A 24,022-nucleotide genomic window follows, 5' to 3' on the forward strand; every position below is an offset into this window, starting at 1 on the left:
AAAAATATTTTAATTTTTACAGATTCAGGGGGTACTTGTGCAGGTTATATTTTTTAAATGGATATGTTGTATAATGGTGAGGTTTGGGCTTCTAGTATTCCCATCACCTGAATGGTGAACATTGTACCCAATAGGTCATTTTTAAGCTGATACTCCCACACACCCTCCCACCATTTGAAGTCTCCATTGTCTATTATTTCCATCTGTATGTCTATGTGTACTCATTGTGAAGCTTTCACTTATAAGTGAGAACATGCAGTATTTGATTTTCTAAATTATTTCACTTAGAAATAACTTAGTTATTTCACTTGAAGGATAATGGCCTTCAGCTTCATCCATGTTGCTGAAAAAGACATGATTTTATTCTTTGGTATGTGGAGTACCATTTCTTAATCATAATGCTCTTCTGCCAGTCTGGAATGATGAGATGGAGAATGATGCACAGGTAGAAATAGAAAGTAGCAAGCATACAGAAAGTTGTCTTGTTTGGTCTTTTAAATCTTGAGAAATACACAAAATGGAAAATATAGAAAAGCATATAACAAATGGTGGGATATTCACATTGATAAAGGCTTTTTGTCAGTCTATTTCATATTTTTTTAATGTAAAATAAACAAAACCTAACAGATAATGTTGACATTCCCTTTATGCCTCCCAATTCATAGTTTCTCTCCTACCCTTCCCAGAGCTGTGCTTGTTTCCTTCCAGGTCATGTTTTTCTATTTCTAGAAAATATTTTTCTGTATTCTTGAAAGTGTTTTTCTATAATATTATATATATGCAACACAACATATATATTGTATTGTTTGAGTGTTAAAAATATCCAGAAGTTATAATATACTATATGTAACAATCTGCAACATACATTTTTCACTTGGCCTTATGTTTTCAAAGTCTGTGTTGAATCATATAGGTATAGCTTTTCAATCTTAAATTCTACTACATTCCATCTTATCTCTTCTACTGTCAATGGATATTTAGCTTGATTATAATACAATTTCATGAATGCTGCTCTAAACATTCTTGAGCAGTCTTCTGAGACATAAGTGCAAGAGCTTCTATAGAATCTATAGGTAGAAATGGAATTGTTGAATTTTATGTTCTTTTAAAAATTATCGATATATTGACAACTATTTTCAGAATTGATTGCGGCAACTTAATTCCTTCCAGAAATGTATACTGTTATCAACACTTTGTGAAGTCTGATATTTTTCTCCCTATTTGAAGAGTATAAATTGGTATCCAAATGTTAATTTAACTTGCAGTAGTTTAGTTGCTGATTCAAGTTATGTTTGTTTTTGTTTGTTGGTTTGTTTGTTGGCTGTTGGGTTTCTATTTTGCCTCTTCACATCTTTGGCTCATTTTTTCTACCTAGTTTGTAACAGTCCTTATCTGTTCTTAATACTATACTTAATCCTATTTGCGGTGCATTACAATAGCTATTTATATTCTCTTTGTTATTTGCTTTATACTATCCGTAAGTCAATACTTAACATTTGGAAAAATTATGTTTTTTCTTTTGTGAATTGTACTTGTCACTTATGAAGGGCTTCTTTGGGGAGAGGAAGCATAAAAGAATGGTTAGGAACTTTGTCTCTGTAGCGAGGCTGCCTGAGATAGAAGCTGAGCTGTCTGCTATCCTATCCTATCCTATCCTATCCTATCCTATCCTATCCTATCCTATCCTATCCTATCCTATCCTATCCTATCCAATCCATCTTATCACATTGCATTGATCTGACCTTCATACAATGTTGAACAGTAGAGGTGTTTGGAGGAGGTAGGGTTAGCAGAATTCCTTGTGAAGTAGCAGCATGGTCTTGATTGGGAATTACAGATTTTTTTTTAGGCCTGCCCTATGTAGCAGACATGAAGATAAGAATAGCTTTTGTTGCTGGTGCTTCATCCTTGCAGGGATTTTAGTCAAATTATCATTTGGAGAGAGTGGTCCTACTGTATGTGAGGATAGCAGGCTTAGGTTAGAAATGCTGAAAACTATTTTGGGTCCATCCACCACGAATTTTCTGTTTAACTTCATACGCATTTTAGTTATCATTTTATTTATTGCTGTCCCTCACTAGGCTCATGAGGATAATGTCCATGTCAATATTATTGATTGATAGAGTTCCAAAATTCTAAAATAGTATCTGGCATATTTTAGGTAGATATTTATCGAATGATTGAATTAATGATCTCACTTTGCCTCTTGGTTCAATTATATCTGTAAAATGAGGTCAGTGGAATTTGCTCCACTCCCTTGAAAGAGTTGACAAGGTTAAATCAGATAATGTGTTTTGAAAAACCACCCAGTTTATGATGTTCACAGGTCATGGTGGGCAGCAGTAATCAAGGAAGCACAAGTAGGTGGCACATTTGTCTGTCTCCTCCACCAGAATGGGAATTCCATGAGAACAGAGATTTTCTATGACTTACTTGTTCCTGTGACCCATGTGTCTGAAATAGTGCCCAGAATTTGGATACTTGTGGATAAATGGAATAGAGTAGAATTTAATCAATATCTTTATTTGACACAGAAAAAATAAAGGCCGAAGTGAAGTTGAATTCAAGAATCTGTTGTGAAAGCATATATATGAGTGAGAGCGTATAGGAGAAGAGTGGAAAAGAAGAAAGCAGAAGAAAAAAATGGATCGGAAAACCATAAGCGAGAGTGAAGGAGACAGTGTCTAGGATTTTAAAAAGACACTAGACTGAAAAGGTCAATTTGATGTTTGGGGTTGTCTTTGAAACTGAATAAGATCGATCCAATGACCAATATGATTGCATAAAACTGGTCATTAAGATGGTAAGGGAACCACAATTTAACTGTAAATGCCTGATTTAGGATTTGTAAGTCAATGAAGAGAGATGAGAGACAAGAGTCTGCAGACCTCTGACCTTATGCATTCTGTGGAAGTGCTTTAAGACTTGGACAGTTGCCTGAGCTCTGAAAACAATAATAATGTATCCTGAAGAACTTTGAATTTATACTTGGGTTTTGTCCATCCTAACATTCTCTGTATTCTCATAAAAGTAGTTTTAGTAGGCATCTGTTGTTTTTTTCTTGTCCTGCATTTATTTTCTTTGTTTTTTGTTTTTTTTCCTTGCTAACAGCTTCCCAGTTTGTTTTGAGGAATAACTTCCCAGTTTTATTCCTTTGACTTGTGTGATGATTTACTGCTCTTCCATCTCCAGGAGAAGCCATAGGACCCAGACCAGAGCAGTGAACATAGATCTTGGTCACAATGTTTTTTTCAGTAATGTTCACAAGGCGCAATATAGACAAATACATTCAATCTTTGGACTTCTGGTCTAACTGTTGTAAAACAGGAGTCATCTTTCAACTAGGATTACTGTATTGACTGTTAACCAAAGAACAGAACCTACCCAAGAAAAGTCAACCAAAAAAAAAAAAAAAAAAAAAAGCTAATAGGGAGTAGGGAGAAGCTAAGTCGTGATGATAATGTTTAGGCACATCTGAATCCATTCTTTCCTAAAGTTCTTCTGCCCGAGCCATTGCAATTGTATCGGCCAGTAAATTCTCTAGTACATTTGATTTGAATGGAGATTCACTTGCAGTCAAAAAGCACATTGATTACTACACTTTGATTTTTTAAAACTTTTCAATGGAATTGATTCTTGAGAGCACAGCCCTTATACCTAGACTGAAGAAAGTCAGAAGTATATGTCATGCACCAAGTAAAAAATTACTTCTAGATTTTTTTTTTATTGAAAACACATTTTTGGAAGCTTCAACTCTTGTCAGTGTTTGCACATCTATAGCAAGGTATGGTTGAATTAGATTACGTACAGGTCAGAAGTGTAAAATTTTAAGATAGCTTTTCTTGCAATGATCCCATGATATTGCCTGGTATTTTCTGGCAATTCTTGATGAGGAGATTAACTCTTGCCAAGTTTGAGAGTACACCCTGCCATTTATCCCACTTTCTTATTTCTTTTCATGTTCATGTTTCTTAATGCCCCAATAACATTAAAAGACACTGCAGCTGTGATAATGATGAAAATAGCTATTATTTTGAATTCTTACAATATTAAGTTCTTGACATAAGTCGTTTCAGTTAATCTTCCCAAGAACACAGTGAGGCAGGAATTAATATGCAGTATATAATCATGGTTTCAGCATGAGGGTCTTGGGATTATTTAGTTTAACCTCACCTCACCTACCCCTCATATAGATAGGAATCCTCTCCACTCACCCTAATTAGTGTCGAGAGTTTCATTATCATTTTAGGGGCCTGCCCTGAAAGGTTGTGTATTAGCGAGGTGTCACTTGGGCTAATCAGGTGACATCTACCAAGTTGTTTTCCATAAATAGGCATCACTCTTGCAGGGTGTTTGCAGGTGATATACTGCTCTTTTGGCTTTCCAATGAAAATAATTTGGAAGGTTCTTCCTTTTGTGATGGCTAAGCAGGTAGTGATGAGAGTGATCATTTATATTCCACCTGACCCTTTAGTAGATGTGAACAGTGCCACTCCAAGTGATCCTTCCAGGAGTTTGCAAGCTGGTTCTTGCGGGGTAGGATAATCTTTTATCTTTCAAGGCAATTGTCTCTAGGATCAGATTCTAACATCTCAGAGCCTTTTTTTTTTTTTTTCCTTAAAGTAATTCTTCCACTTTACTTTGGTCTCTATGCTGCCCCTCCCTCACCTCCTTCTCTTTCTTTTTGCAATTATTTTTTCTCTTGTTCTTTCACAGTTGACAGGAAGGATTCATTAAACTCATAATTCAAATTATTAGCAACCAAAATTTTTTTTAAGTTGCCTTTTTTTTTAAGTTTGACTTCAGAATCAAAAACCTAAACTTTAAATCATGCCAGGAAGTAAAGGGAAATTCTTAAAATTAATTTTCAGAATTCATAAAGAAAAAAGAAAAAGGAGTTAATCTTCCTTTATAAAACATTGTGAATATTCATATTCTAAAACCATTTCAATCCTCGTTTTACAGATCAGGAAACCAAGGCTCAGAGAATGAGTAATTAGTAATTAGTAATGAGTCAAAGGTCACAGAGTTAAGAAGCTGTATGTAGAACTTGGAATCAAGCCTAGATGTGACTGAATATAAAACCTTGCTACTATCCATTTAGCCCAAATGTTGTGGGCAAGATCTGGTCCATGATGCACTCTTAGGAAAATGATTTGAGAAAAATGTCATTAATAATGGCTTTTAGAAAAAAAAAAGAATAAGCCACAAGATTTGTCAGTTCTTTTCTACAGGTTGTTGTAGGAATGAGCCAACAAACCATTTAGAAGTCCATGTGGATTTCTAAACATATAACCTATAATATCCTTGACAGTGAACATTCTTCTCTGAAATTCATAGTTTGTAGACGAACTTCTGGACATTTGTTTTGCTCTGTGTTTAAAAATAACTTTGATATATTCTATATGTAATTTTACTGATTAAATGGTTACAACTGTACATATTTATAAGCCATTCATAGATTTATTTCTCAATATCTGGTGAGTTATGGTTGCATATTTTAAATAATTTTTAACCTTACAAAATGGAAACTGTTCTTTCAGTATAAACAGTTATTAGCTGTTTACATTTCTTTCACATGAACATTTTTGATGTATGAAAAGCGTCTTTTCTTCAGTTCTTGATAAAGCCTCCTGCTTCATTTCTTGTGTCAGAATACAGGAAACAAAGAGGTATGTATTTAATATCATGAAAGGATCTGGTCACATCCAAAGTAGAACAGATAATTCTACAAGTTTCAACATGCACAGGAATAACTCATAAACCTGATAATGAAATGCATTTTTCATTGGCAGTTTCCAGTTTCAGTAACTGAACATTGCTTTGCACAAAGTTAGAATCTCAAAATTCAGGGAATGCCTGAAGTCAACTTGTTGCCATATAACTGCACATTTTTCAATCTGTAGTAAATTGTAACTTATAATTTCCTAGTATTTTCTGTGGAAAATTTTCTTTCATGGCTTGAGAATTAAAGTACTAGAGGTATGGATATACAAATGTTTCATACCGATAGGTGATGTAGACAGCATGTCAGTTACTGCACATTGGACAGAGTCGGACATGGTATTTCATTTGCTGGACTCTAGATAATGTTGGAAATGCTTCTTCATGTTCTTTATAGTGACAATGAAGTCATTTTGTTTGTTTGGCTTCAGTTTGCTTTTTTTTTGGCTTTTTTTTTTTTTTTGGCTTAAAGATTATCGTGAAAGACTCCTTACAATACAATGGTGATATCAAAGTTGGAAAGGAAAGCTAATGTGAAAAATGTCAAAATCCAAATGAAAATCCAACAGGATGAGCTCAAATGGAGGAGAGAATTCCATTAAGTGTAGCTGTGATAACAATAAAAGTTCAGAAGCATAAAAATTCCTAGAATATCAGGTTAATCTGGTTTAAAATCTGCTCAATAAGGGGAAAATAGAGGTCCTAGATGACAAGTGCTGCCTATAGAACTAGCTGCTTAAACAGATGATGTGACCACAGGTGCACGCCTTGAGTCACTACACACAATATTATCAGGTTATATCTAGAACATGGACTCCTTTCTTAAGGACATTAGTGGCAGGTGAGAAAAGTAAAAAATTCTGGGATGGCTTTGTCTAAGGAGGATCCGGAGAGACCGTTCAGATGTGGAGTTCGTGTTTTCTCCTCCTGTGGCCTGTTGACACTTCCTCATAAATAGAATAAAATAAATAAATGGAATCCAATGTAATTCTCTCTCCTATTTGTTTTTTGTTATTATTCTCTATATTGATAAAGAGAAGCACCACTGTTGGGATTAAAAGAGATGATGTGCCACTTAGCTATGAGTTTGGTCCATAATAAGCTCTCAATATATGGCTTACAGTTATAATGATTACCATATATCTCTTCATTTAATCCTTCTAAGAACTTTACGAGGTAAGTACTACTCTTATCTGCATATTTAGATGAGAAAACTGAGCGTCACAGGAGTTACGTTGTTGAATCAGGGCAACCTTGTGTAAGCTTCAGAGTAGGAGACAAACTGAGGTCTGTCTGACCTCAGAGAAAGCTTATGCTATTAATCAGTAATCAATAATCCCCACTGCCTCTCAAGACTATCCAATATGATTGGATAATGACAATGAAGTGGGAAGAGGAGGTTATAACCTCCATATCCCTTTTAACTCATTCTAAAAGACTTGCCACTTTACTTTGGGTCTTTAAAGCTTCCAGTACCATTCCTTTGTACTTTGAATGTCTTCTCAACTGCAGAGAGAGAGAGAGAGAGAGAGAGAGAGAGAGAGAGAGAGAGAGAAACTATGTTAGCTATTAAATTGGATACATGGCCATATACTATTTTCTAACCGAACTTTTTAGTACTTCAAAGACTTGAAGTACAGTTTAATGGTGTTTTAGCTGTCACTGGAATTAAAAGTCTAGTGCCATTGTGTGCTGAATTTGGTCCCCCCCTTCAGCTGATATTTAGAGAAGTAATTATTCTACTTGAGGCTTGCGGGATGTGTGTACCATGAAACAAACAATAAAGATAGACCTCTTGAGGTCTGCCGTGGATTATTTATTTCCCCCTCATATTCCTCACTGAGAACAATTCGCAGCCTACATTTTTGATCCACTATAACTTTTTCCTTAATAGAAAGGTAAAAACACTTTAGAGCTAACTCTCCCAAATTTATATCATCACTAAATCACATAGTAAACAACAACAACAAAATCTGGTCCTTAAGGTTGCCAGCACCAGGGAGCAAAAGGAGAGGTGGCTCTTGCCAGGCCCTGATTAAACACACTCGAAGTGGTTGTTCTTCAAAGAGGCTCGTACTATGGACTGAGCAGAATCACAGTTGGCCAGTAAGGAATTCATATATTTCCACGTCCCCTCCTCTGACCATACGAAGCTTAGACAATCTCCCTCTGCTTAAATTTCTCAAGTACTTATTGCTTGTATTTAATCAGTTGAGGTTTGCTGGTTGTTGACTCCATCTTTCAGTTAGGGTAGCATGTTTGTTTGCTTTCTCCCTTTCCTCGTGGGTTGCATAGTCATTACGTGCTAGGTTGTGTGCAGCAGAATGGGGATGAATAAGACAGACACAGCTCCTTGGCCTTCAGATGTGGACTGGCAAGTTTTCTGTCTTTTTCTTTTTTTAAGAGACAGAGTCTCACTTTCTCACCCAGGATGGAAGGCACTGGCATGATAATAGCTCACCGCAACTTCAAACTCCTGGGCTTAAGTGATCCTCCTGCTTCAGTCTTCTGAGTATCTGGGACTATAGATGTGCATCACCATGTCTGGCTAATTAAAATTTTTTTTTATAGAGATACAGTCTTGCTATGTTGCCCAGGCTGGTCTTGAACTCCTGGTCTCAAGCAATCCTCTTGCCTTGACCTCCCAAAGCACTGGGATTACAGTGTGAGCTACTGCACCTGCCGAGTTTTCTGTTTTCTATATGATTCAACATAGCTTCTGATTCGAGGCACTCAGGAGATGATTAATAAATACTTATTAACTTAAAATGCCTAAGAATGAGCCACGAAGGTGATGAAGTCCTGATTTCATCCCACCAATAACCATGGAAAGCTTTCTGAATCAACCCCACTTGTGGCATGTGGAACAGGAATAGCAGCAGTTGTAACCTATTGTAGGTCAGAAATATTTGCTGTGTTCTAGGAGTCCTGGGACAGAAAGGTAAGAAATGGGTGAAGTGAACAGAGTTACAAAAAAGGAAAGAGCTGTGGGACTTACGGGTACTGGAAAGACCATGCTGCATCAAAAAGCGTCCAAGTTCAAATCTCTGGAAATAATCAAATAGAAGCACAAGGAAAGCTCCACAAATCTGTAGCCTGCTAGTTAATGGGCTCTGATTATAGAGAAACTGAGGCAAGTTCAGAGCATCAGGGATGTCAGGGGTTCAATGATATCTTATGAGATAGTGCTGGATACTTTATCCTATGTAAGAGAGAACTCAAATCAGAAGGTAACATTTTCTTCGGTAATCTGAAAAGACTGACCAGAGAAGAATAAGAACTAGTGTTCGAAGTCAGTATTTGGAATTCACAGGGAGATACATTTTGCTTGAGTTCATTTGCTTGAGAGCTTTTGAATGAATTCTGATGAATAATAAGTTACTCTCACTCAAGGTGTTTAGGCTTAGTTTGGGAAAAATAGAGCCAGCATGTTGAAGAGGGATTGGATTTAAGGATGTTCATGGTCTTTTGCCAGTTTTGTTATTTCACAATTACTTGAAGACCAAGGTACAGAGAGATATTATAGATGCATGGATGTGTACAATCATCATTTACCAAACAGTTCCTCGCAGATGAAGTAGTAATCAGCCATAGATGGATATTTAGAACAATAAATGTGTCTTCTATTACTAAATAATCACTTTACAATCTAGAGGTTAGAGAAAAAAATTGAGGTAATCTGTCTAGTGAATTAGTTATCTATCATATGCATAACAAGTTACCCAAAAATATAGGGGCTGGTATAGTTTGAATATACGTCCCTGCCAAATGTCACATGAATTGTAATCCTCACTGTTGGAGGTGGGGCCTAGTGGGAGATGTTTGGGTTATGAGAGAGGACCCCTCATGGCTTGGTGCTGTCCTTGTGATAGTGATTGAGTTCTCACGAGATGTGGCCAATTAAAAGTGTGGCACCTTCTACCTCCCCTTGCTTCTGCTTTTGGCTTGTGATGTACCTGCTCCCAATTCACCGTCTACTTTGAGTAAAAGCTCCCTGAGGCCTCTCCAGAAACGCAACAGATGCTGGCACCATGCTTGTACAACCTGTAGAACCTTGAGCCAATTAAACCTTTTTTCTTTATATATTATTCAGCTTCAGGTATTTCCTTATAGCAATGTAAGAACAGCCTAATACAGGGGCTTAAAACAACAATGTTCATTTATTATCTCATGGGTTTTGTGAGTCTGGAATCCTAGAGTGGCTTAGCTGGGTAGTTCTGGTGCACGGTGTTTCAGAAGGTCATGATCAAGATGTCAGCCAGGGCTGCAGCTGTTGGTAGGCCTGACTGAGCCTGGAGGATCTGCTTCCAATGTGGCTCACCCACATGATGGGCAAGTTGGTGCTGGCTGCAGATAAGAAGCCTCAGTTCCTCCCAGCATGGTCTGTTATAGAGGGTTGCTTGGGTGTCCTTGTAGTATGGCAGTTGGCTTTCCCCAGAGTGTCTGATTCAAAAGAAAGAAGCCACAACACCTTTTTTTTTTGACTTCAGAAGTCACAATTCATTTTTGCAATACTCATTTGGTTTCACAGACCAGCCCTATTCGCTGTGGGAAGGGAATACACAAGAGAATAAATATGAGGAAGCAAGAATCATTGAGGACTGCCTTGGACATCGGCCGCCACATCTGATCAGTCCTACCCTTGTAGATTTATTTCTCACATATTCTTCCAAGTTTGAAATATCTTGATCAAAGAGAGCTTCAGCATAATTTTACAGTTCAGTGCGTGTTTTTTTTTCTCTTGTGCTTTTTAATTTGAACTCATTTTTTATACAGGTATTTTGAAGAACAGCTTGATAACGTTCCATCCTGGATCTCTTAGTGTGCAATTACTCAGAAAACCTTTTATACCTAATTATCAAAGGGCACATGGATTGGGAAGAAAAACTCTCAGACCAGATATTAAGCATCCTAATATTATTGGTCCTTTGAAATTTCTAGCTAAGGGTTAAATGTTCAGTTCTTACAACTTCTGCCATGTAATTAATATGTACATAATGCATGGAAATTCATGTTGTCCTTCCTGAGTTGCTGATATTTAATCTACTGCTCAAGAGTTCACCAACTCTACTATTTTCTCAGGAAAAGGGACACCAAAAAGGTTTTATTGAGTTCATTTTATCAGCTTTTTGACGGGTTTACTAAACCCAACAGAAGATTGCTGTGTCAGCGTGTATCACTTTTAAAAAAATGGGCATTTGGATGAGGTATTTTTGTTTTCCTGGTTATATTTTGCAGCACTGTCAGTTGCTGATTTTTTTCCCTTCTACCACAGATTGTTATAGTATTTAACGTTTATGTGTTCTCTCTCAGTACCAACTGGGGCCATGGCCAAAATTCTGATTGGAAGTGGGTGGTAGGGTTGGAAACTATATATATGATGGCTGAACAGCTGAGATAATTTATGTTTTTGAGGCAATAATCATGAATAATGCAAATCTAGCTATTAAAATAGAATGAAGGGATGACATCTTACTGGGTGGGAATTTTAAGGTAAAGCTATAGTTTTAGAGTTATAATAATGGTACCTGTGGCTAGGCGTCAACATTGTTACTCACTGCGCACTCAATTTGAGGCCAAAAACGTAATATCTTTAATTTGACCCCAAGGAACATTGGCAGGGAATTCATCTGGTGGGGTTTCCTCAGAGAAGTCTCCCCCTCCCTGGCTCCCCTACATTGGATCAGGTGGTCCTCTGAGAGCTCCCACAGCCCTCTGTATGTCTCCATCATTAGCAGTTATTATGACTCATTGACATCTTAACCTATTTCACAAGAATGTTAACTTGATGAGGCAGAGACTACATTTACTTTAGTTACTGTTGAATTCCTAGTACTGTGTATGCTGTAGGTATGTTAGTAGGCTTTCAGCAACAGCTTTCAGCATTTCAGTAGGGAAATCCAACTGAAACAGGCTTACCCATAAAAGATAACTAATTGCTCAATATCTGGAAAGTCCCTTTGTACATGGTTTCAGGCAGGACTGGATCTAAATACCCAAAGGTGTATGTTGTCTCTGTCTCTTGAAGCTTTTTTCCTTAGTGCTGGTGTTAATTTCAGGGAACTTCTTCCTTTTGGGCATCAACATGGCCACCAGCAAGCCCCTTTTTGAACCACCAAAAAGGTCGTATAATAACAATTCTCTGGAAAGGAGTCTTTGCCTTGCCAAAGCTCCAACCACATTCTGCCAGTGGCCCTTCCAGTGGCTACTACATTGCTGGTTTTCCCTATGATTGTGGCCTGTTAGTTTTCCTTTTTTCTTTTCCCTCTTCTTCAAGTGGTTTCAGCGCAAATCTTAGGCACTCAAGCACTTTACTTCGGTGAGACTATTTGGGGTCACACATTCTCCTGAGCCATTCACTATCTTTGGAGGACTAGAAATATAGTGATTGACATGAGCTGTCTACAAGGGATCTGCCAAAGATGTGGAAACTGAAAGGTTTTGACTAATGACCAGGCTTAGGTAAGAGGAGAGCAGGGGAAGGCATTCTGGCCAGGTAAGCCAAAGGAACAAAGACAAAGAACCATGGCATATGGAGAAGCTGAAGAGGCAAGTAATTGTATTTGAACCCCAGCTTTCCGAATGAGAATCACACTTAACCTGCCATAGTACCACATTGCTCTCTTATAAATGCTATCTTGTGAATGCTATTTTATGCTATTCTTTATACTTTTATATGCTTAAAGCAACTTCAAACACTGGATAGGGTTAGATATCTCTAAACTGTCTGGAGAAAGCAGAAGGAGTTGATGTTTTTAGCACTCCACATATTGGTTGAGCAGATTTTACCCACCTGGGTGATAAAGTGAGGTATAACCCTAAAGTGGCTAAAGCAACCAAAGAAAGATGCCAAGTGAAGCAGTGTGATTTCTGAAAATAGAAGGAAGATATATTAATCTACAAAGACAGCGATTTTCCTGAAATAAGTCTCAAAGCAGAAATTAACTAAGGGTCCTTACACAAAGGATATTGCAACAAAGTAGTATGTTATTGTTTAACCCATAGACATTCAAAGATTTGAATGTTATTGGATCATTGGCTATACATAGTGTCCACAAAGGAGGTAAGTGTCAGACAATTCACATTACACTTTCATTAATTGTGTTTCTTGAAACCTCTCACATCCATAGTTGCTGATATTCTATCTCTCCTCCCAAAATCACACCCACATAACATTCTTTCATGTTCAAAAGCCAAACATCTGACCTCTCAGACATATGAAATATTACATGATGCCCAATGAATTTACAAAGAGCACTTTGTCTTGTGTCTTTCCACGTCATCTTCTCTGTTGGAATGTTAAGTGCATGCAAAATAAACACTAAGTAGTTCAGAATATGATTTATTATTCATTGCCACTAAGACTTACAAAAAGCCTTACTATGTGTCAGGCTGCAATGCCAAGCACTTTTCAAGTGTAATCTAATTTAATTGACGAGTATTTGTATAGATTAATAATGGTGTGCATAGAGTAGAGGTGATTTATTTAGCTCCCTCCTTGGAATTCACATTAAGAGCAAGGTTATTATTTCCTTATCTCCCTCATGAATTAAAATAAGTGTCCAGGACATTGTTGTATGTGTTCCCTCCCCCAGACCCATATCATTCATGATCTGTCTGTAACAGTGAACAAAGTGGCTGTGAGTTTCTGTCCCAGCCAGATGTTTCAGGCCATACTCAGAGGCAGAAAAATGTGTCCAGTGGAACAGTCACCATTTGTACTACTGACCTTGTCTCTGGCAGATCAAAGTAGCCTCACTGAGTAGTTAGGAAATGCCTGAACTGTTCTCCAGTTGGGGAAGAGGATAGGGGTTCTTTCTCAACATAATGATTTAAGAAACTAACCAACAAATTCTGTTTACATTTTAGTTCCAAGATCTGAAAACAAATACTCAAAGTCTCTAAACCAAAATATTTAGGAAATAAATGGCAAACAAATTCCCTAATGTGACCAAACCCTGGCCAAACTTGGAACACTGAGTTTCCATTTAGTGAATAATTTCTTATACTGAAACCCAAGCTCCCATTTCCCAACTGCCTAGGAGACCTCAGGACTATAACCATTCCTAAATTGTGTCTTGTTTTTGTGAGTTCATTGCTGTAAGGTGCTATGGCATAAGTTTTGTCTTAATGTTGTCATTGTAGCGTTAGCTGAAATAATTTCCATCATTCTATTTGGTCAGACGTATTTCTGGTTATGCTCTGTAAATGTTAGACCTTTGAGTATAGAGGCATGCTTGGTAATGTTCATCAAACAAAAGAAGTTAAATAAAGCCCAAAGAATTACCAATCTGGGATTCTTACCTAGAAACATAATGATCCACTTCTATGACTGGCATGCTCCACAGGAAGGGAAAATCACAGAAAATCACTTCTGGCCAGCTGTTGCTTCTGCAGCATCTTGGCTGTCTCTGGCAGGAGGAAATGCTTTTCCTTCCCTCAGGCAGAAAATAATTTGGAATTTGGGGAAGCATTGAAGAAAAGGTCAAGTCTGACTGGAAAGGGCATAGAAAATAACTGGTGATGCTACTTTTGCTCTTAGGTATTACTGGCTTTTTTATTCTAGAAAGCAACTATAAAAAATCTCCAAAGTTTGCACAGAAGCCTTGGTCCTTATTATTCAAAAGCTCACAGTTTAAGCTACATGCTGGTAGCCTCAAAGGTCTGCAACAGGTAACAGCATTCAAATTTTTTGGGTAAGGTGAAAGAATAAGTCATAAGTCACTTTGCTAGTGAGTAAGCCCAGATAACTGCCCAGCATCAAGATCTCAATGAGGCTTTGATATCTTTGACTGTTTCCTATATTTAGCAACATTTGTGAATTTATTAAAACAACAACAGCAACTTTGCTTTTTTAAGAAACTGACTACCAAATAAAGGTACATGTGGGTCAAACTTGAAAGTTGGGTTATCGGGGAGGAAGACCATATAAGAGAAAATATGTATTTCTTGATGTAATTAAAAAGGAGGAAGTCAACCTATATTCATCAGCTTTAGAATTTGTGATGGTTTCATTGTGTATCTCCTTCTCAATGTCAGGACAAAAATGTCATTTACTGTGTGTGCTTTGATAGGTGATGGTCTCATTATGTATTTCCTTCCCAGTGTCAGGACACAAATGCCATTTAATGTGTGTGCTTTGGTACATAGTTTTATTGTAGTGTAAATATCAACATAGTTAATTAAATAATCACCATTTAGAGGGAACAAAATAAATTTTAAAATGACTTACCCTTCAATTATTCTCATCTTCTGAACACTGACCTAACTGGACACTTGCATCTTTACCCAGCCCTGACACATAGTATACACAGTATTTTCTGGGAATAAATTAAGGGAGAGGAAAAAAAAAACCAGGGGAGAAAAAGGGAAGAGTCAGTACAGTACAGGTTATAAGCCAACCATGCTTTTAGAGATGAAGAAAGAAGGACAGAGGTGACAGCACTAAAAATGATGATGTAAGGATCTCTGAAATTTCTCTTCTCCATAAAAACAATGAAAAAGCTGGCAAAAATGATCAGAACCAACTTTCTCAGACTTTGGAAATTAACCAAGGGCTTGCAGTAACCTGGGGAACATTTGTTCTAAAAAACAAGTGAATCTTCATAAGAAGAGTGAACATTGTTGCATTTTAATGTACTCTATTTCTATCTCCCTCTCTCCAGCTCCACAGTAGCATTGAAAACTAACAGACCACAGGCCGGGCACCGTGGCTCACGCCTGTAATCCCAGCACTTTGGGAGTCCGAGGTGAGTGGATCACAAGGTCAGGAGTTCAAGACCAGCCTGGCCAACATGGTGAAATCCCATCTCTACTAAAAATACAAAAGTTAGCTGGGTATGGTGGCACGTGCCTGTAATTCCAGCTACTCAGGAGGCTGAGGCAGGAGAATTGCTTGAACCAGGACCCAGGAGGTGGAGGTTGCAGTGAGCTGAGATCATGCCACTGCACTCTAGCCTGGGCTACAGAGGGATACTCGGTCTCAAAAAAAAAAAAAAAAAAAAAAAGAAAAAGAAAAAGGGAAACCTAGCAGACCATAATCACAGTGAAAACCAGCAACATAGTAGCCACTGGAAGGGCTACTGGCAGAATGTGGTTGGAGCTCATTTCCAGACAATTGTTATTATATGACGTTTTTGGTGGTTCCTGGAAAGACCTCACTTGCAAAGCGGTCTTTATTTGACCCGACTTCCATCTCACCAAATGAAGAAATCTGTTTTCTTAAGGACATTTGTCAAAAACATTTAGAGCCAAATGTTTAACTTTGTGGCTGCCTGATGCAATAGACAACAGTTGGGTCAAATAATAGGCTAAACCAAAAAACTTAAAAGAAAAAGCTGGAGAATGACAGTCTATAAAGGCTTTGGAAAACTTCAACATGTTGTTAGGAATTTAGAAGGTCATGCACATGTATAAAGCTGCACACAGGTCCAGGGCTAGGGCTGTGTGGATACTCTGGAAAGACCTGTGAATGTCCTAATTTCTCACCTTTGGGTGACCTTGAGGTTCTGTGCTAGCAAGAAGTAAAGACTAAGGTGAAATTGTCAACTGACTGGCTGCATATTCAAGGTATGCCCCAACATACATGCAGCGCCACTCAGCAAAGACTGGAAGAGCTATTGGTTTCATGTGTTTAAGAACACATCTGTTCAATTATTAGCAACCACTAAGCTAATGAGCAACATTTCACTGACCAAGCGAAATGAAGAGTACTGCTTTTACAGAATTAGTTCAGAAAAGTTACGGAATGAGAACACGAGAACAATCAGCAATAATAAACCCTGAGGAGGAGAAATTCTGGCTTTCAGAGTTTCCACATTATATTATGTAAAATGTCCAGCTTCCAACAAAAGTTATGAGAAATGCAAATAAATAAGTATGGCCCGACCAAGAATAAGTAAATTAATAGAAACTGTCCCTGAGGAAGCCCAAATGTTGGAATAAATAGTCAAAGACTTTAAATTGACTATTTTAAGTATGTCTTAAAAATCTAAAAGAAATATGTTTATAGAACTTAAGTGTCAGTGTTGGTGGGACTGTAAACTAGTTCAACCATTGTGGAAGACAATGTGGCGATTCCTCAGGAATCTAGAACTAGAAATACCATTTGACCCAGGCATCCCATTACTGGGTATATACCCAAAGGATTATAAATAATGCTGCTGTAAAGACACATGCACACGTATGTTTATTGCGGCACTATTCACAATAGCAAAGACTTGGAATCAACCCAAATGTCCAACAATGATAGACTGGATTGAGAAAATGTGACACATATACACCATGGAATACTATGCAGCGATAAAAAAGGATGAGTTTATGTCCTTTGTAGGGTCATGGATGAAGCTGGAAACCATCATTCTGAGCAAACTATCACAAGGACAAAAAACCAAACCCTGCATGTTCTCACTTATAGGTGGGAATTGAACAATGAGAACACCTGGACACAGGAAGGGGAACATCACACACGGGGGCCTGTTGTGGGGTGGGGGGATGGGGGGATAGCATTAGGAGATATACCTAATGTAAATGATGAGTTAATGGGTACAGCACACCAACATGGCACATGTATACCTATGTAACAAACCTGCACGTTGTGCACATATACCCTAGAACTTAAAGTATAATAAAGTAAATAAATAAAATAAAAAATAGAAAAAAGATACAGAAACAGTCTATATGAAATAAGTACTCATTGTTTCTACTTCAAAAATGCGAATTCTTTGTAGTTAAATTTGAATGGTATATATAGACATTGATTCATATCTTTTGCAATCCATTCAATAAATTGAGTTATTGCTGTTAAAAAAATAAAACTTAAGTGTCAGAACAATTTTGTACCAGATAGGGACTACCAAGAAAGATAGGAAAATTATTTTTTAAAGACTAAATAGAAATTCTGGAGCTGAAAGTATAATAACTGGAATAAAAAATTCACTAGAAGGACTAAACAGCAAATTTGAACAGGTGAAAGAAAGAATCAGTGAACTCGAGGATAAGTAAATGGAGATTATCCAGTCTAAGACACAGAAGGAACAAGGAAGGAAGAAAAATGAACAGAGCTTTAGAGACTTCTGTGGTACACAAGTGTATCATCCTACACATAATGGGAATCCTGGAGGGAGAGAAGAGAGCAAAAGGGGTAGATTGAATATTTAAAGAAATAATGGCTGAAATTTTCAAAATCTGATGAAAAAAATTTCTCTGTGTATTTAAGAAGTTCAATGAACTCCATGTAGAATACACTCAAAGAGATTCATACCTAGACAAATCATAAACAAATTGAACAAAGAAATCATCTTGAAAGTTGGAAGAGTAAAGTGACTCATCACTTACGAGGGATCCACAAGTATATTAACTGATTTTTCATCAGAAACCATGAAGGTCAGAGACAGTAGGATGATATAGCCAATGTATTCAAAGAAAAAGACCGTAAGCCAATAAATCCATCAAAACTGTTTGCAAAAATAAAAGAGAAATAAAGACATTCCAAGATAAGCAAAAATTGAGAGAATACCATATACAAAAATGAACACAAAGTGGATTAAAGACCCAAATGTAAGAGCTAAAACTATAAAATACTTAGAAGGAAGTACAACAATCAAAGAAAAAAATAGATCAAAGGACACCATCAAGAAAGTAAAAAGATAAGCCCCCAAGTGGAAGAAATAACTTGCAGTAATAGATACACACACACACGTGTCAAATGTATACCCCTGTCAGATATTAATGAGTTAATTTTTTATGTGGTGTGAGGGGGAGTTGAACTTTATTCTTTAGCATGTGGCTATTCAATTGTCCCAGCACCATTTGTTGAAAAGATGTTGATTTGAGGGAAACGATCATTAGTTTAGCAGGTCACTGACATGCAAACATAGTCTTCATGCTTGATATAGTTTGGATATATGTCTCCATGCAAATCTTTTTTTTTTTTTTTTTTTTTTTTTGTGAGACGGAGTCTCACGCTGTTGCCCAGGCTGGAGTGCAGTGGCGCGATCTCGGCTCACTGCAAGCTCCGCCTCCCGGGTTCCCGCCATTCTCCTGCCTCAGCCTCCTGAGTAGCTGGGACTACAGGCGCCCGCCACCGCGCCCGGCTAATTTTTTTTTTGTATTTTTAGTAGAGACGGGGTTTCACTGTGGTCTCGATCTCCTGACCTTGTGATCCGCCCGCCTCGGCCTCCCAAAGTGCTGGGATTACAGGCTTGAGCCACCGCGCCCGGCCCATCCAAATCTTATATTGAATTGTAATCACCAGTGTTGGAGGTGAAGCCTGGTGGGAGGTATTGGAATCAAGGGAGTAGATCCCTCAAGAATGGCTTGGGCCATCTCCTTGGTAATAAGTGAGCTCTTGCTCTGAGTTCACACGAGATCTGATCCGTTAAAAGTGTACAGCACCTCCCGCCACCACTGTCTTTCTCTTGTGCTCCTATTTTTGCCATGTGAAGTGCCTGCCCCCGGTTTGCCTTCCACCGTAATTGTAAGCTTCCTGAGGCCTCTTTAGAAGCCAAGCAGATGCCAGCACCATGCTTCATATAAAGCTTGCAGAACTGAGAGCCAATTAAACCTCCTTACTTATAAATTACCCTATCTCAGGTGTTTCTTTGTAGCAACGCCAGAATGGCCTAATACAATGCTCAATGCTCCAACTGGGGAATTTCCCAAACTGCATTTTGCAAATTGGATTCATGTTAAACATATAGCCATGGATGCTAGTTTGTTTGACAGGATGAACAGAGAAATAATACGTAGGAATATGGTATTTCTGAAAACTTGCTTTACTCAAGTATCACTGCAGCATTTTTTTCTATAGCCACTTACCAACTCTTCCCTCAACTTTTTCTATTAATTTATCTACAATACATAGCTAATTAGAAATTTTAAAACTCTATTAAACACATCATAAGTGTTATTTGTAAAATCACGAGTTTATTGTGTTTGTAATAGTTCCTCCAACAAATATTGGAATAAATACTCATTAAAGATAAAGATTATCCACTTAATTCCCCCCAATTTTTTAGGAGCATTAAGGCCTATGAATAACCTATTTGGGGAGACACTAGTGTTTGGAAAGAGCCTTCCTTCTGTGGAAAGTTATTTGACCAGAGTTTTAGTTTCCAATATATTGGGTTTGTGATCTTTGGTGAGCAAGGCAGATCTATGGCCTTATATGTAAACAGTGAGCAAGATATGTTACCTGTATTACCTATCATTACCAAGGGTCTTCTGGAAGCCAGGATCTTCCTATCAGACATTACCTGGTCAGGTTGTTCATTACCTCCTGTTGTGGGTGAATTGTGTCTCCTTCAAAATATATTTTAAAATACTGACCCCTGGTATCTGTAAATGTGACCTTATTTGGAAGTAGTCTTCTCAGATGTAGTCAATTTAAGATGACACTGGATTACGGTGTGCCCTAAATCCAACCACTAGTGTCCTTATAAGATGAGGAAGATTTGGACACACAGACGCCCTGGGAGAGTGCCAATGACAATGGAGGAATAGTTTGAGTGAGGTGTCTATAAACCAATGAATACTCAGGATTGCTGGCAACCACCTGAAGCTAGGAGAGGCAATGAAGGATCCTTCCCCAGAGACTTTAGAGGGAATGTGGCCCTGTTGGCACATTGATTTCAGACTTTTAGCCACCAGAAGATAAATCTCTGTTGTTTTAAGCCACCCAGTTAGTAGTAATTGGTTGCAGAGCCCTAGGGAATGAATACACCTGCATTTTCTCGTCTATGTCAGCTAGATGAGGGCAGGGATCTCTCATTTATTTTGTTCACTGCTGATCCTCAGATCCTGGAACAGTTTCTCACACACTGTAAATGCTTAATTCATATTTTTTGAGTGAATGCATTAATAAGGTCTCTTAACAGTTCTGAGAGTTATACACTTATTGTATTCTGAAGAAACCAAGCCTGGGAGAGTATGTAAAACATGTTCAAGGTTATACAGAATCCTAGATACATCTAATTTCAAAATCTCTGCTCCTTTCACTGTACTATGCCACTGCAAAATAAAGAACTGGAACAAAATGATTTCTTGCCCCTTGCAACTGAAAGCAATGGTTCTCTGATAACATACCTGCTTTTTCGAGATGGCATATTGAGCCATCACTTCCAGAAGTATTTGTTGAGGTTGTAGCAAGACTGGGACACCCAGTAGATCAAAGTAATGATAACTAGTTTTTAGTTTTTATTCAATAAATATTGAGTGAGCACTTACTATGTACCAGGTCCCTTAAGTACTTTACTCAATGAATCACTTTATATGCCTTTCACAGTAGTCTTACCAAGTGGAAATTATTATTTCCATTTTACACATGAAGAAACTGATGCAAAGAGAAGTTATACAGCCTGCTGAATGTCACAGGTAGGAAGAAGCCAAACCCACATTCAGTCCAGACATTGAAACTACAAATCTCAATTACCTGAAATGCTTGTACCCTCCCTTACATGTTCCATCCTGTCTTTGGGTCCTGGTTCAGCATCTTCCACGCTGGGGAGCCCTCCTTTCGTACTATACACCTTGTGGTATATTCCTCAAGCATTCCATACTCCTGACCTTCTTTCCAGCTTGGTAGATATCTGATCCACCGCCTGAACTACATTCCTAGCCTCCAAAGCTTACACACAACAGGTGTGACATGACTTAAGTTGGTAATATAAATGGTGCCAAACAAGTTGCTTCATGGATGCCTGAGACAAATTTTCCAGGATGATCGCATTCTGAACTAGTTGAAACGATAATCATGTTGCCATCGATCTTCTTGAAGTTTTTAATCACTTGCACAAGAATCTCTTGGTGACGCTTGCTAAAAATATACTTTCCTGGGTTTCACTTGAAACTTACAGATTCAGAACACCTCAAGGTGGGATCTTCCCAACATTAGCATATATGGTGTTTCCAGGGTCTGCAGTGTCTACTCCCCATTTAATGACTTCACTGGAAACATTTCCCATTGTGTTTCAGGTTTTACCTATATGTCTCAGCCTCTAAGAATATTTCTTTTCACCTGAGACTATAGACCCTCGCCTGTAGTAAGTGCTCCTCCGTGTTCCCATTGAACTCTTTGGTATTTAGCCCCATTATAGTAATTTGCATACTCTAATATACTTGCATCTTTGCTTATAAGTCTCCCTTTCACTTGCCTGTGAGCTCCTTGGAGTCAGAATCTTTCCCAGTCATATCCCATGTGCTTATCATAGTCCCTGACAGGTAGCAAGTGGTCAATAGTAAAATACAGGAATACACACATAAAAAAAGATAGTGGAATTAATGAGCAATTAGGAGCACTTAGTTTCTACTCAAATATCTACCAAGAGCACACAGGGACAGAATGCATCCATTTTATTTAGTGTTAGCATGGAGATCACATCTTTCCCCCACACCTGGCCATTTTCTCCGTTGCAGGATCCGAGTTAGAATGAATAGTTACAGAAAAGCAGAAGGAAACCTTGAGTGCTGATGGGATTGTTGGTCCTACTCATCTAGTTTGAGAAGGATGCAAATGCAGAAAATTTAGATGTTTATGGGACAACAGCCCCAGCCTTCTAAACGTTTCCTGGATACGTTTGGCATGGCTTCTGTTGGAATGCATGAAGAAACCAGGAATGACAACCGCATAATTTTGCAAATCACAGTATTTCAAACAAAGCACACCCTTTTGGCAATCTAGGATAACTACAAATTAAGGGAACCAGTGTCTCTCTTGTTTTAAAAATCTAGGATGGGGCCAGGAGCGGTGGCTCATGCCTGTAACCCCAGCACTTTGGGAGGCCAAGGAGGGCAGATAACCTGAGGTCGGGAGTTCAAGACAAGCCTGGTCAAAATAGTGAAATCCCATCTCTACTAAAAATACACAAATTAGCCAGGCGTGGTGCTGGGCACCTGTAATCCCAGCTACTCAGGAGACTGAGGCAGAGAATTGCTTGAACCCGGGAGGCGGAGGTTGCAGTGAGCTGAGATCACCACACTCCACTCCAGCCTGGGTGACAGAGTGAAACTCTGTCTCAATAAATAAATAAATAAATAAATAAATAAATAAATAAAATCTAGGATGTTTTCATTTCCTGATAGCATCTAGTAGGTGCGCATTTGTTATGTAGGCACTCAATAAATACTTATGAATTGGACTTAACTAGCTAGCGACCTTCCTACCAATGCATGCGGGAAAGGAAAAAATGCCTTTGAAATTTCTTTCCTTTGTGGTCCACACGTTTATGCAAACCTGCCATGTTTATGCAAACAATGTACTGGTGGCTTGTAGAAAGATTTTTAGATTAGGATAGAAAATATGCTGAGGCTTTGGTCTTGGGTTTGTCCCTAACTAGCCCAGTGGCCTCAGATAAGACACTTCATTTATCCCCTTTTTTAATGTCCTTATTTGCCAGAGGAAGATCATTTTAACCCCCTTGTTAGCTTATATTTTTGATAGAAGGCATTAAGACAACGTGCTAGTGAGAACTGATCTTGTATGAAATATACAGTCACTTAGTAAATATTAAGAATAAAAAAAAATAAGTAAATGCAACAATGAGTATGAAGGAGCTTTAGTGATACAGAACTACACAGGAATATGAAGCCTCCCAAAAGCCCAGAAACTTTCAAAGAAAATTATTTTAGAAGGATTTAGACTTCTTCACACCTAGGCAAGAATCATTTAATCTGATCATTTGAGGACTGGTCTATGTCAAAATATGTCCTGTTGGAAAATGTCCACAGGCTGGATACATTTTGATAGTAGGAAAAACAGTAAGGACTTGCTATAGGAAGGAATGATTGGATATAGATCCATGGGTTACCCCAGCTTGGGATCTGAGGCAGCTTAACAATACGTGGTGATGGGGAGGGAGAGTAGAGGAAACCAAGCTGAAAATTCAGCCCTTTCTGCTACTGATGAGGTTTTCCTAATTCTATTTTTCCTGTGTGTGTGTGTATGTGTGTGTGTGTGTGTGTGTGTGTGTAGTTCTTTGTATTTGGCGTTGGGGTAGAAGCAATGGTGTGCTAGTTCATGTTTAACAATCAATTCTTCAGGAAAAACAAAGGCAACCTTGATTTGCATCATTAGCTGATTTTCATGATATAAATACACTGCCATGGCTGATTTGAAGCTGTCAGTGCTTTAACAACAGGCTCATAAAATTTCTGAAAGTTTGACAGTCATTTTTTTGAGCCAGTGTGAGCCAAATCCAGCAAAACACTGAATGAGTTACCTATGGAGTAATGCAAACTGATTATGGGAGGCTTCAAAGAGTAGAGAGAACTGTCTAACAGATCCCCGTGTTCCCATTACCTA

General features: G+C 38.1%; 1 long non-coding RNA gene across 1 annotated transcript in view; it reads left to right on the forward strand.

The window, feature by feature from the left end:
• The window catches only part of LOC105483773 (uncharacterized), a 301,015-nt gene that overhangs the window by 226,580 nt on the left and 50,413 nt on the right, over positions 1–24,022 (forward strand). Inside the window, exon 6 of the long non-coding RNA XR_988576.2 lies at positions 15,390–15,489. This is a non-coding gene — a long non-coding RNA (uncharacterized lncRNA). The remainder of the gene's footprint in view (positions 1–15,389; positions 15,490–24,022) is intronic.

The sequence above is a fragment of the Macaca nemestrina genome, chromosome 2, assembly GCF_043159975.1.
Source record: "Macaca nemestrina isolate mMacNem1 chromosome 2, mMacNem.hap1, whole genome shotgun sequence".
Lineage (NCBI taxonomy): Eukaryota > Metazoa > Chordata > Mammalia > Primates > Cercopithecidae > Macaca > Macaca nemestrina.